This window comes from Melitaea cinxia, chromosome 19 (genome assembly GCF_905220565.1).
Source record: "Melitaea cinxia chromosome 19, ilMelCinx1.1, whole genome shotgun sequence".
Taxonomy (NCBI): Eukaryota; Metazoa; Arthropoda; class Insecta; order Lepidoptera; family Nymphalidae; genus Melitaea; species Melitaea cinxia.
In genome coordinates, this window is record NC_059412.1 from 7,345,985 (window position 1) to 7,359,468 (window position 13,484).

General features: G+C 36.6%; 2 long non-coding RNA genes across 2 annotated transcripts; one reads left to right on the forward strand and one right to left on the reverse strand.

Moving 5' to 3' along the window:
• Positions 1–8,188: 8,188 nt before the first annotated feature.
• LOC123662925 lies at positions 8,189–9,168 on the reverse strand. Its single transcript, XR_006744574.1, has 3 exons — positions 8,971–9,168; positions 8,715–8,899; positions 8,189–8,267 (listed from the first exon to the last, which is right to left on the reverse strand). It is a non-coding gene; the product is annotated as an uncharacterized LOC123662925 (long non-coding RNA).
• An 822-nt stretch (positions 9,169–9,990) lies between these two features.
• On the forward strand, positions 9,991–12,927 carry LOC123662926. The gene is made up of 2 exons (XR_006744575.1): positions 9,991–10,060; positions 12,722–12,927. It is a non-coding gene; the product is annotated as an uncharacterized LOC123662926 (long non-coding RNA).
• Positions 12,928–13,484: the final 557 nt, after the last annotated feature.

Below are 13,484 nucleotides of genomic sequence, written 5' to 3' on the forward strand. Positions count from 1 at the left end.
TAACAGTTGGGCTGATATTATATAACTGAATATTTAAGAAATCTATACGTATTTAAGATATTTTAATATTTAATTTTTTGAGATGTGGGTAATTGTATTATTAAAACCGGGTGTTGTCGAGCTAGTTTTCTTGGGTTCAGGGGACTATTTATCGATAATCGGTTTCAGAGAAGACTGTATATCCATAGGGTATCTCGGGGGCTCGAAGACCAAAAAATGATAGGGGCTGGGCCCTTCACATCGAACGATGGGCGGAATGGGTAGGTAAGAAGGGTAAGGTGGACTGTATAATGGACTGAGGAAAGGTGTTGGAACTTACTTGGTGGTGCAGGTTGATGAGGCTTTTTTTTTTTTTTTTTTTTTTTTTTTTTTTTTTTTTTTTTTTTTTTTTTTTTTTTTTTTTTTTTTTTTTTTTTTTTTTTTTTTTTTTGGGCGGTAGGTGTAAAATAGTCAACACGTTTTATAAAAAGCTCTTCAAGTTTTTATTAAATTTAATTATATTGTTGCATTTTTAACACACATAATGCACTAAAACTTAACATACCTACCAGCAGTTATTTCATTATTAATTTTTTTTTGTACAAAACTAAGTAAACTGTGTGTACCTTTGTGTTATTTGATTCTTCTTCAATACGAATTACAAAATGGAGTCAATCCAGCACTCAACTGAAGAATTAACTCAACATTTTAACTTGAAGATGACAGAATTCCAACAAAGTCTACAGGCTTCAAATCTTACTTCAAGTCCAGCTTCAAATATAGCAGCACAATTCTCCACATTTCGCACATTTGTACTTTCTGCTCTTGATTCTCTTCAAAAACAAGTTGCAATTCTAACCAAGCAACAAGAATTTTTTGAGATACGAAGCAGGAGGAAAATTCTGTTAGTGCGTGGTATTCCAGAGAAGACGAAAGAAAACACAACTTGTATTGCCATTAAAACGTTGAGTGAACACCTTAGTATGCCAGATCTTTCTTCCAATGATGTGAGTCGCTGTCATCGCTTTGGAAAGTTAATTAAAGACAAGTCACGGGCCATACTTCTTAAATTTAAAGACATTTCTATAAGAAACCAAGTATGGTTCAACAAAGTTAAACTTAAAAATTCCGGTGTTACAATTTCTGAATTCCTGACTAAGGAGCGTCATGAGGCATTTCTGTGTGCAAGACAGCAGTTTGGAATATCAAAATGCTGGACCAAGGATGGTACCGTTATCGTCTCTGGGACTGATGGTACTCAACATCGAATTACTTCAAAGGCTGAACTGCACAATATTCCCGGGTTTGTTACTCAAGACCAAGCTGGTGCCTCTTCCCCCGTGAACTCTACACCTGATCAAAACCTCAAGCAAAGTAAAGCAGCTCAAGCTTGCAGGCCCAAAAGAGTTACGAAAAAATAAACAAGTAATTATGTCTGTCAATTACTCCTTCTGTATGTTAATTCACATCTTAAGACCTTAATATTTGCAGTTCGTTTTGGTATAAATTATGTAGTATTAATTAGGTTGATGTCTTTAATTAAGTTGATGTCTTTTGTTGTAATTGGGTATTTTTATTTTTTTCTTTTTTCATTTATATAATTACTCAGCTGTAAAATTTCTTTTAGCACACGTTCACTTACAATATTTTTATTTTTTATTAACTTAGAGCAAATCTACCCATCAATAAACATTAATTTTATTTGACACCCATCACATGTATGACAAATGACATTAACATTAAGGTTACTCAATCACTATTTGTTTTGCCTTGGATTCTTGCTTTTCCGCCTTAGTTAATATATTATTATAGTAGTGTATAGTATACCCAGATAAACTGTCTTATGGGTTATTAGGTTTAGAATTCTTCATGTCTCTTTGTTAATAGTTATTATTTCTTTTAATGTTCCTTTTTAAGTTTCACTTTGTTATTTTATAATATTGTTGGTAGTTGAATTTTTCCATGTTATTTTTGTACTATTTAGAATTAGTTGAATTTAGTACTTTTACTGCCGGTAGGTAACATAATGTTTTGTTTTTGATATTTTGGTATATTAACTTATAAAAGTATTTTTATTATTATTATTTTAATTTATTATATTTATATATATATATAAATTTATATACATTTATATTTTATTATTATATTATACTCTTTATAATGAATGATATTGATGAATGTATTAGTAATCTTAATGATGGCGTATCATCCCTTAGTGCATCCACTACAACAGAAGATAGCTTCCATAGTATGTCTTTGTCACTTGATTCACTTTTAGATTCTACCTTTTCTACTTCTTCCAAAAATTTTAACCTGGTTCACATAAACGCGCAAAGTATACCTTCTCACTATCACGATCTTTTAGCAAGCTTTAATGTCAAGAATATACATGCTATACTAATTTCCGAAACATTTCTGAAACCAAATTTGCCTTCTACCTCGTATGCTTTGCCAGGCTTTCACTTAATTCGAAACGATAGAACTGGAAAGGGTGGCGGAGGGGTTGCGATCTATTTGCGCAGCCACATTTCATTTTCCATTCTTGACAAATCTCCGTCACAGTACTCTGAATCTGCTGAACATATTTTTATTGAAATTCTTTTTGGTAATCTCAAAGTCTTACTTGGTGTTTATTATAGTCCTTCTATGCATATTAGCTACTTTGATACATTTGAGAGCTTGTTGGAAAGGTATACTTTATGTGTAGATCACACAATTATTATGGGTGACTTTAACACTTGTATATTAAGAAATGATCACCGTGCACATCGATTAAAAAATATTATTAACAGTGCGAACCTTTGTCTTCTCCCTACCAACGCAACACATTTTTTTCCGAACTGTGTGCCGTCGCAATTGGACTTGATGATTGTTTCGGCTCCGGAACGAGTGCACTTACATGGTCAATTTCCTGCTGAGGGTTTTTCGTATCATGACTTAGTATACTTATCTTATAAAATTCGTGCACCCAAACCAAAACCAACTGTTGTGATGCGAAGAAGTTTTAAGAACTTTAATACTGAGACTTTTCAGCGTGACTTGAGTGGTATTGACTGGACTCGTGTTTTAAGCGCTCCAGCCGTAAGTGATAAACTTAATATTTTTAATTCTCTTCTAACTCAATTATTTGATATTCATGCTCCTTTACGTCCAGTCAAACTTAAACATCTCCCTGCACCGTGGTTAACTGAAGATATTAAGGCACTTATGGTTAAACGCAACACATCCAAGTCGAAATTTAAGCTTAACCCTACTGAAGATAATCTCACTAGATACAAAAAGCTACGAAACCGATGCAATAGAATCTGTAGAGATGCACAACGCAATTTTATAAATAATTCCATTAACAACAAAAGTACTTCTGATGTTTGGAAGTTTCTGAACACATTAGGGATTGGGAGGCAACGTGATAATATTTGTAAATCAACTGATCTTGACACACTCAACAACTATTTCACCACTGTTGATGTTTTGACTCCTAGTGTTAGAGACAATACTATTGCTGAAATTTCTCTTCGGTCAAAAATAAATAATACTCCATTCCGTTTTCATTCTGTCGATATAGAGGATGTCTACAAGCATGTCCAGGCTATTAAATCGGATGCCATTGGTTGTGATGGAGTGAGCCGACGAATGATCACTTTATCTATAAACACAGTTCTTCCTATCATTTGCAATATTTTCAATCATTCTCTTTCATCTAATACTTTTCCTGAGTTATGGCGTCTTGCTCATGTCATTCCTATTCCTAAGCTTTCCAACCCCTCCTCACACACTCATTATAGCCCGATTTCCGTGCTACCATTCTTGTCCAAGGTTCTTGAAAGAATCGTTCATAAGCAACTAACGCACTACTTACATGAGAATAATATCCTCAGTCCTTTCCAGTCTGGTTTCCGCCCTGGGCACAGCACTGTTTCGGCTCTTGCTAAAATATGTGACGACATGAGGCTTGGGATTGATAAGCAGCAGGTCACAGTTATTGTTCTATTAGACTTTTCGAACGCATTTAACACTGTTGACCATGACATTCTCCTCGCAATTTTCGAAAACTTAAATTTCTCACCAGATGCTGTTAATTGGTTCCGTTCCTATCTTTATGATCGCGCACAAAGAATTCGAACCATTGACAAGCTCTCTTCATGCAGCCGTCTCAGAGCTGGAGTACCTCAGGGTGGTGTTCTTTCCCCTCTTCTGTTCTCCATATTTATTAATTCTTTAACTTATATTCTTTCTCTTCCTTTTCATTTATATGCTGATGACTTGCAGATCTATCTGACAACTCCTGTTGACGATATGGCTTCAGCAATTGGTCGTGTTAACCAGGAACTTGCAGTTATATGTTCTTGGTGTAAATCGTATGGACTGTCGATAAATCCTAATAAGTCGCAAATTTCCATAATAGGTAATTCTATACAGATATCCAAAATAGATGTTTCCTATCTTCCTCCTGTCTGTTTTGGTGGCTCGAAATTAGAATTTCATGATGGTATCAAAAATCTAGGCCTTATTCTAGACAGCACACTTTCTTGGAGACCTCAAGTTGCTGAGATCAGTCGCAAAATATATGCTGCAATCGGCACATTGAGAAAGTGGAAAAATTTCTTGCCTATCAAAACTAAAATATCACTTGCCCACACACTTCTTTTCCCTATTCTTGATTACGCTGATGTCTGCTACTCTGACCTGTCTGAAACTCTCCTTAATAAACTTGAACGCCTTCAAAACATGATCATCAGATTCATATTTGGTTTAAGAAAGTACGATCATATCTCAGATTATCGAGCACAGCTTAACTGGCTTAAAATAAGAGAACGCCGCAACTTACATCTTCTATCTTTTCTCTACTCTATCCTTTTCCATCCCACTACTCCCCCATACCTAAAAAAATGTTTTACTTTTCTTGGCTCGGACGTGCCCAGTACGTTGGGCCTTCGTTCTCAGGGTGACAACAGACTTAAGCATCCTATATCGCATAGTCAATGTTACAGCAAATCTTTTTGTGTTAAGGCCGTAAAACTGTGGAATGCCCTCCCGTGAGACATTCGCCAAGCAGAGTCCATTGATATTTTTAAACGACGTGTTAAAAAACATTTTCTATCTACATATCGTTAATAACATTTATTTATATGATATTTATATATTATTATTTGTAAATAATTATTGTTAATGTATATTTTATGTATCTAATTATTTTTTTTAATGCATATTTTTATGTAAATATATGTATGCCTCAATGTAATTATGTGTGTGTATGTTATGTTATATGTATGTATGTATGTATGTGTGTATATATGAGTTTCATACATTATATACTAAAATATTTACTTATTTATATGTTTTTTTCTTTTCTTTTTTTAATAATTATGTAAGTTTATCATATCGTAGTTTTTACCTATTTATAATTGATCTTTACTCCTTAATTTGTGCACACCTTAACCGCTGCTACTGTATCGTGTCCTGTACCCAAAGGTTATCTGGAAGAGATCGCTATTTGGCGATAAGATCGCCTTTGTACATCTTCTATTGTGTCTTTCTTTATATGGGTCTGTATTTTGGTGTACATTAAGAATAAATAAATAAAATAAATAAATGAGGCGGAGCAAGTCCTTGGACTCGATGGCGCGGGTAGGAAGTCGCACTCCTGAGTTGATGCTTCTTCCGATGTATTTAACTACACTTGTCGTAAATGCATATTCGCTATATTACGAGAGACCGGCCGATAATATTAATGAGCGGGGTGAAACGCGGGCGCGCGCCTTGTACTACAAGAATTAACTTGTCTCGTCGGCGTTTTTATTTGAACTGTAATCACTGCGCTCGCGTCGAATGAATAAGCGAACGAGTGTACGATTCATACGTCGCGCTTAGTGGCGCGAACATGCTACTTTCCATAAAATAAAACCGTTCACCGATGAAATATTCATTAGAGCCGAAACTATAACGCATGACCATCGTTGAGTTCTTCTAGCTTCTGATTAATTAGCACATGTCTAGTCTACAAAGGCATCTACGCCTCCTTTAGTACTATTATAAAACGTTATGATCTCTGGTTTACCACTAATTTGTTCGATAGTCTTGTCATGGTGCATTGTTGACATCATGACTACGCTTTTTTTTCAGACATATGAAGACTAGTGTTTTGTCGATGGTAAAACCAAGTAAAGAACGACCCTTCAGAACGCGTTCTATAGGGCAAAAAGTCTGGCGGAACCTCCCGTTTATTATTGCGCACTGTTCCAACATACATCTTTCAATCCATCTTTTTTCAGCTTGTCAACTAGTTCGATTGACGAAAACCAGTTATCACCAGTAATGTTTCTATTACTTCTCATTACAGGTTCAGCTAATTGCAAAGTTTGCGTAGGTATAGAAAGTTCGCCCTTTCTCCTCGTACCAGATTTTCTGGTGTAAATAAAGGCATTATACAAATAATGAGTTTTGGCGTCACATAAACACAATACCTTTAGGCCATGTCTAGCTGGCTTAGATTTCATATGTACTCGAAATAAGCATCTGCCTCTAAATGGACATAACATTTCATCTACAGTGAAATATCCGAACAACTACATATAACATTTTTGACAGTTTTCAATGAACTTTTTGAATATTTCAAAAAACAAAAGCAGCTCTGTTATTCTCTTTCTTTCCCCTCGTATCGATTTCATCAAACCGTAAAGCCGATAAAAGAAACAAAAATGCTCTCATTTCCATCAAATTTACATAGTATGTATGCGCTTTGTCGTCATTGTACTTCTCGCGAAATTCAGTGATTTTTTTTGTTAGAAGGAAGAACTATAATTTCTATCAGTTCATCGAGAAATAACAATTGCCAGGATTCAATCTTCGACATATTTGTTTTCTCACATGCCTCTCCTATGAGACCCGGAAGATGTACCATTATGTTATGTTGTCTTACACGTGATGAAGCGAGGGGATTTTCAGACCATTTGAATCGATTTTTACCTGCATAAAAACCAGAAGTCCGTGTTGTATCTTGTTACTCCTCGTTACTTGAACTCGATGGTTCCAACGTCCTCATCTCTCACCAGTTAGTCTGCTTTAGGACAAGACGGCTCTTCTGCTTCCTCGCAATTTTTGTTTCGCTGATTCTTTCCCCCTCGCTAATTTCTTCATCATCACAGGCAGTTAACGTGGCATTACGAACGGGTTCCCAGTCTGAACTATCGCTTCCATCCTCTAAAAGCCGTGCAATACGGTTGTTGTCCATAACGTTAATATTTCACTGAAAAAAAAACAAAAAAGACATTACAAAATGAATTTACAAAAATACAACCATTTCCGGAGTCGAGGGTCAATTTCGACCCCACATACATACGTACCTCCGCATCTAAGAAAGTTCAAGCGACGCACGTCCGTTACTCGCCACACCACGCGACGTAATGAGGTTGCCTAAATGCACGGGTTCACACGACGTCGGATTGTAAAGTTATTAAGTGAAATAGGTGTCGCTGAGGTAACTTATGACCCCCGAGACTACAGTTAAGGGTTAAGTAAAATATCTAAAAAGAAAGGTAGATATTACCCCATGATTTCGTTTGAACTTACCAGAAGGTTCACATCCTAATTCACAAGGTCTCGACATCTTGATATAATGCTAGCACAAAACAACACAATAGAATATTATAGAGCATCATTTTCGCAAAACAAACACGTTCATTTATCAACGTCTTTTGGCACTTCAAATTCAATACCGGCCACTTTGTTACTTCAGGCTGCGAATTGAAATTTCGAATCGGGGCGAAGTCCTAGCAGTTATACGGAGGAATACGAAGCATAACTCAATGCAAAAACTCTAGTGATCACAACCAAAAAGCCACAAAATTGAACAAGAACAAATAATCGTGCATTCGACTCAATAAACACTGCGCTGCTGCTGTGTAAGCTAACATACTATGGTATCGATCTCCACGCTGTAAGATGGTTTCACAGTTATCTGCAGAACAGGCAGCAGTATGTAGAATTGGTGAGAGCTGATGGGTCACGGTATCGGTCGGGAGTTCAGTCTGTAGGTCGTGGGGTCCCTCAGGGCTCTATACTGGGGCCGATCCTCTATGCGTTGTACAGTGCCGACATAGTAGAATGCATCACCTTTTGCAAATACCATCTCTATGCTGACGACCTGCAGCTGTGCTATTCGTTTTTGCCAGTTGATTATGACTCTGCTATTGATAAGGTAAATATCGACCTAAAGACAATCTCAAGGTGGTGCAAAACAAACTGTCTTGTCCTGAACCCCAAGAAATCCAAGCTCCTCGTAACTGGTTCTAGAAAAAAGATTGCTCTGTATGATAACATACCCATAAACATAATGATAGGTGGGGAAAGGGTGGAGCGTGTGGTCAACGTTAAGAGCCTGGGCCTGGTGCTCGATGGCGACCTCCGCTTTGAGAAACATATTATGGAGTGCGTCCGTAACTGCTTTTATAGATTGAAGCTTTTATATAACATTAGACCCTATATCAGCGAGAGACTAAGATTAACCTTGTGCGAGTCACTCATACTATCTAAGTTAAACTATTGTGATACCGTCTATGGTCCATGCTTGCTTGTTAGAACTTCAAAACTCATACAGCAATTGCAAAATGCTTGTGCACGGTATTGCTTTGGTTTGTCCTCGCGAGCTCATGTCACACCTGTATTAAATAATAGGAACATACTGAACATGGAGTCTCGCCGGAGGATGCACTTGTCTACAATGATGTTCGACTTACTGAGCACTGGCACACCGCAATATCTATTTGGCAAATTGGCGTGGACTAAGGTGCATGGAGGGTACCCCAGGCGTGCTTGTACTAGTGTTTTCGAGACGCCGGCGCACAGAACTGCTGCCTTTCGTGGATCGTTCAGGGTTGCGGCCTCCCGGTGCTGGAACGATTTACCGCCCCCAATGCGCGAACTAAAATCCAGAGTCACATTTAAACGTCTTATAAAGATACAGTTATTAACTTGGCAAAAAACCTAACTTACCTACGGGTCTACGCGACTTGCCGGGGCGGACTTTGTCTCGGTTTCCGGGGGGTTTGCACTCCTTGACTGGTCCCTACTACGCTCTATAACCTATGCCACGTCATGATATATAATTCTATTGTCCACGTCACGACCACGTTGCAAAAATACAACAAATTTTTTGTACAAAATATGTCGTCGTAACTCTTATTTGATGACAGTGACGTGACTTTTTCTCGCGTTAGCGGGTTGTCGCTCTGGACGTGTGCGTTTTTGGTGACAGCCTTGACAGAAGCTTGCACTCCGTATACGTTTTCTTATTTATGTATTTATTTATTTATTTATTTTATTGATTTAATGTTATTATTTATTTTATATATTACATATATATCTCTTTAATTATTTACTATAAGTATATTATTGACTTTGACTGTTAAATATGAGTGAGCATCTTTTGTGTGAGTCTAGTCAGGCTGTATGACTGTTATATTATTATATATTTCTTTTCTTTTTTTTCTGGAATATTTTTATTGTTACTTCTGTTATTTTTTTCTCATTATTAAGTTTTTTTTTTCTTTTTTTTTACGTGTCTATCTTTCGTTGATTTTTATTTTATATTCTCTTTTTTATTAAGCACATTATGTTCTTGTGGCGTTTGGCGTCTGAAGTCGCCGATGCAGGCTCTGACGGAAGAGCAGCGCCTTAGCAGTAACAATTTGCTGCTAAGCAATGCTGAGGCAGAGACCTGGTTGGCCTTCTAACTTAATTGTATTATTAAAATTTTAAATGATAATGGCCAATAAAGAACTTTTCTTTCTTTCTTTCTTTCTAATCACGATTACACGCTATGAGTTCTCGGAATTTTATAAAAAAATAATTCGTACACTCTTTGATATAATTTTTAACGGCTAACATTTGATTTTGATTTAAATTATTATCTGTTTTTATCTGTTCACATTTTATCGGAATCATAAAACAGATGGCACCACTTTATATGAAAATGAAGGTTACTATGTAACTGGCCACCCCCTGGTCTAATGTCTTTAAGACATTTAAACCTATAAATCTATCGTAGTATATTTCGGATCAAAATCAAATATTAGAAATTTATGTATGTATGCTCTTATTTTGTATTCTGTAATTATTTCTTTTGATAGGTCTGATATTTTATTAGTAGCAGTCAATGCTGACATGACACGCTCATGATGGACAACGCTCCCCTTCTTCTGACATTAATATCATCATAATCATTATAACAGCCTATACAGTCCACTGCTGGACATAGGCCTCCACAAGTTTACGTCAAAAATAACGTGAACTGATGTGTTTTGCCCATAGTCACCACGCTGGGCAGGCGGGTTGGTGACCGCAGTACTGGCTTTGTCGCACCGAAGACGCTGCTGCCCGTCTTCGGCCTGTGTATTTCAAAGCCAGCAGTTGGATGGTTATCCCGCCATCGGTCGGCTTCTTAAGTTCCAAGATGGTTGTGGAACCTTGTTATCCCTTAGTCGCCTCTTACGACACCCACATAAATATTAATAAATAAGATCAAATCTAAAATTTACATTAACAATGATAATTTCAAATATACTACCACCATAATTAGCACTTTTTTCAAATAATTGCGATACAGTTTGTTGTTTTATTTTCGCTAATTTTGAAAAGACAGAAATGGTTTCTAAACTTACGATATCCTCCTCTTGGTTAAACTAAAATATAAATATTTATTGTGTATAGAATATAATTGTGAATTTATTGTAAAGTTTGTTTAATATATGTGCTCCAAAAAATATTGCAAACAAAAAATGTTACCTGATTAACTACATCCTCTTTCTTTTCACAAAAGCTATTGCTATCAGAACGGCTAGTATTTGATTTTGATGGTGGTAGGAACTAGGAATGATACTGATAGTTTTCTTCTGCATTATTAGTGATAGCTTTCTTAATATTTGTCCTATTTTATGGAAAGTTGGGAATATGCATATGCATGCTGGTGTTTACTTTTTAAGTGGGTCGCTAAGTTAGTTGTATTTCCACTGCTTTTGTAACTTTTTTCTTTTAGTATTAATTTCATAGATTTGTTCAATTTGAGAATATCTAGATATCTTTTTACAAGAAAGACCGCAAGTTTGGAGCTGAGTACCCTGCCTATGGGTCTGTTTAAAAGAGAGACCTTGAGTTTGGGGCTGGCTATCTTGTCCATTGGTCTGTTTGGGAGAAAAACCTTGAGTTTTGGGCTGGTTACCCTGTTCATTGGTCTGTTTGGGGGAAAGACCTTGAGTTTGGGGCTGGTTACCCTCTCCATTGGTCTTGGGCTTAACGTGAGTATCCATTTTGATAGGAATAGACTGACCCGTGTGATACTTATACGGGGCAGCAATTAGTTTAAATTTTTAGTTGTGTTATTTATATCATATTCACCTTCAACTTCATCATTGCTTCATAATCTACGCGGGAACCTGGTTAATAATTAATCGGCGTGGAAGTTGATTGATATGGTGTAAATTTTTTAGGTCCATTTGAATAATTTTTATTGTTGTATTCGCGGAGCCTACAATTTTCAAGGTATGCCCGATTTTCTTACAGTATCTACAAAACGGTGCTTCCTTAGAAGAGGAAAGGGCATATTGATTATCATCATTATAATTATATTTTGAGCGGGGTTTATTGTTAAAATCGTTTCTTTTGAGGCATTCGATTTTTGTTTGAAATTATTACGAAAAGACAACTGTTGGATTTTTTCTTCTGATATGGCACAATTTATAGCATCATTGAGAGCCTTCAGATCCCTGCACCTTACAAGGTTAGAAATTCGGGGATGTGAACAGTGTGAAAGTATAAAGGTCCTCCATAGCTGCTAACCTACCCACCAGCTCCATTTCTTGGAATTAGAAATTGTGACCTCTGTTAATAGTTTCTGTAAGCAAGTTTCTACTATAAGGGTAAACTGGGTAACAGGTTCTAGGTTACCTTGCTTACAGTCTTATAGTTCTGAGAGTTATCTGTGTTTGTGCTATTGTTTTCAAGATCTGGTATTAATTATGATATCTCTTTGTCTGCAAATCTGTTTTCACATCGCACGTTTAAAACTTCTAACAATTCAACAGAAGCAGTCGTTTCTTTAGGGACATTTTTGCTTTGGGACTTGAATTCTTCAGTCAACGATAGACAAAAAATTAAGGTTCGCTCCCTGCAACCCGCGCACACATCTTGAACCAATTTTTTCCTGTTTTGACAAAACGCTGCAACATAAGTTTGCAGCGTTATGACAAAACAGGCAAATGGTGCACGCGCTTTTCCTTCGCTCGCATGTCGAGACTTGTCGCGATAGAATGCTGCAATTCGGCTTTAAGTGTTTTGCAAAATTACGAGATTTAAACTTTGGATTACAGTATAGTTGTTATGTAATATATTTTTCACTAACGGAGCTTCCCCCGGAGAATGTAGGTTGAACAGGTATTAGGTTTGGTCTGTCTTTATGTCTAACAGAGGAATATTTTAATAAATAAAATCATTGATGAATATGAACATGTAACAAATATGAAATCAAATTATTATATATTTTTGTTAGTATTTTCCTATTTTTTTCTATAAAAAGATAAATTAACCGAGTTACTTACGGTCACTTTTAGGAGTGTTAAAAACAAATTTTTTATGAGTATAATTCTTCAAATTACCAACAGCCTCTAAATCACTACTACGACCATATTCTCATCTTTACCAGGTTCTAATAAAGGCTGAAAGTCCAAAATTTCCAAATTTTGTATTTCAGATACAACAAGTGGCACTAGTTCCAGTAGGCCTCCCATATCACCGCCGAACTCCACTGTGAACCTGCTACATAATGCACCTAACATGGATGCTACTCGGTCCAGTGCTTCATCTGGAGGGATGTACAGTCCCTGGCCAAATTATTAGACGCACTGCAAGATATCATGTAAAATATTAATTACCGAGTGATATTGTACCGTTTTATTACACCGGCACACAAAAAAAATGAAGTGGAATGTGCATTTGACCGGACCTACTTACGGGTACGTATTTTGGTCCGCTGAATCCGAATTTGAGGTCAGTTTGACCTGTACACCCTCAGAATTTCGAGAAAACTTAAAAAAACCGTAAAAATGATGAAAATCGACAGTTTTAATGATGTAAAAAAATTTTTAGAACTAAACTAAGAGTGATTTTTGTGTATTTCGATCCGCTGAATATGTGTCGAAACTTTATTGAGACCATGGGCCGCTTTAAATGCAAAAAAATCGCAGAAAACCCTCGAAAATTCCAAAAAAAGGATTTTTTTTTGCTTTTTCACTTTTGTTTTTGACTTTTGAAGGCTTAATTGCTTGTGCCTGTAACCAGGGCACCTCCACGTGGTGACGGTGGGCAACAGAACCATCTGGCAGAGTCCCTGGGTAAACGGCGTGTGTGCCGTCATGGCAGGTACAAGTGATAAGTACTTTACGATGCAGGGAGTCGGAACCCCAGTATCGGCGTCTGGTCAGAGTGAGAAAGCAGGCTCGCAGGCGTCGTCATCA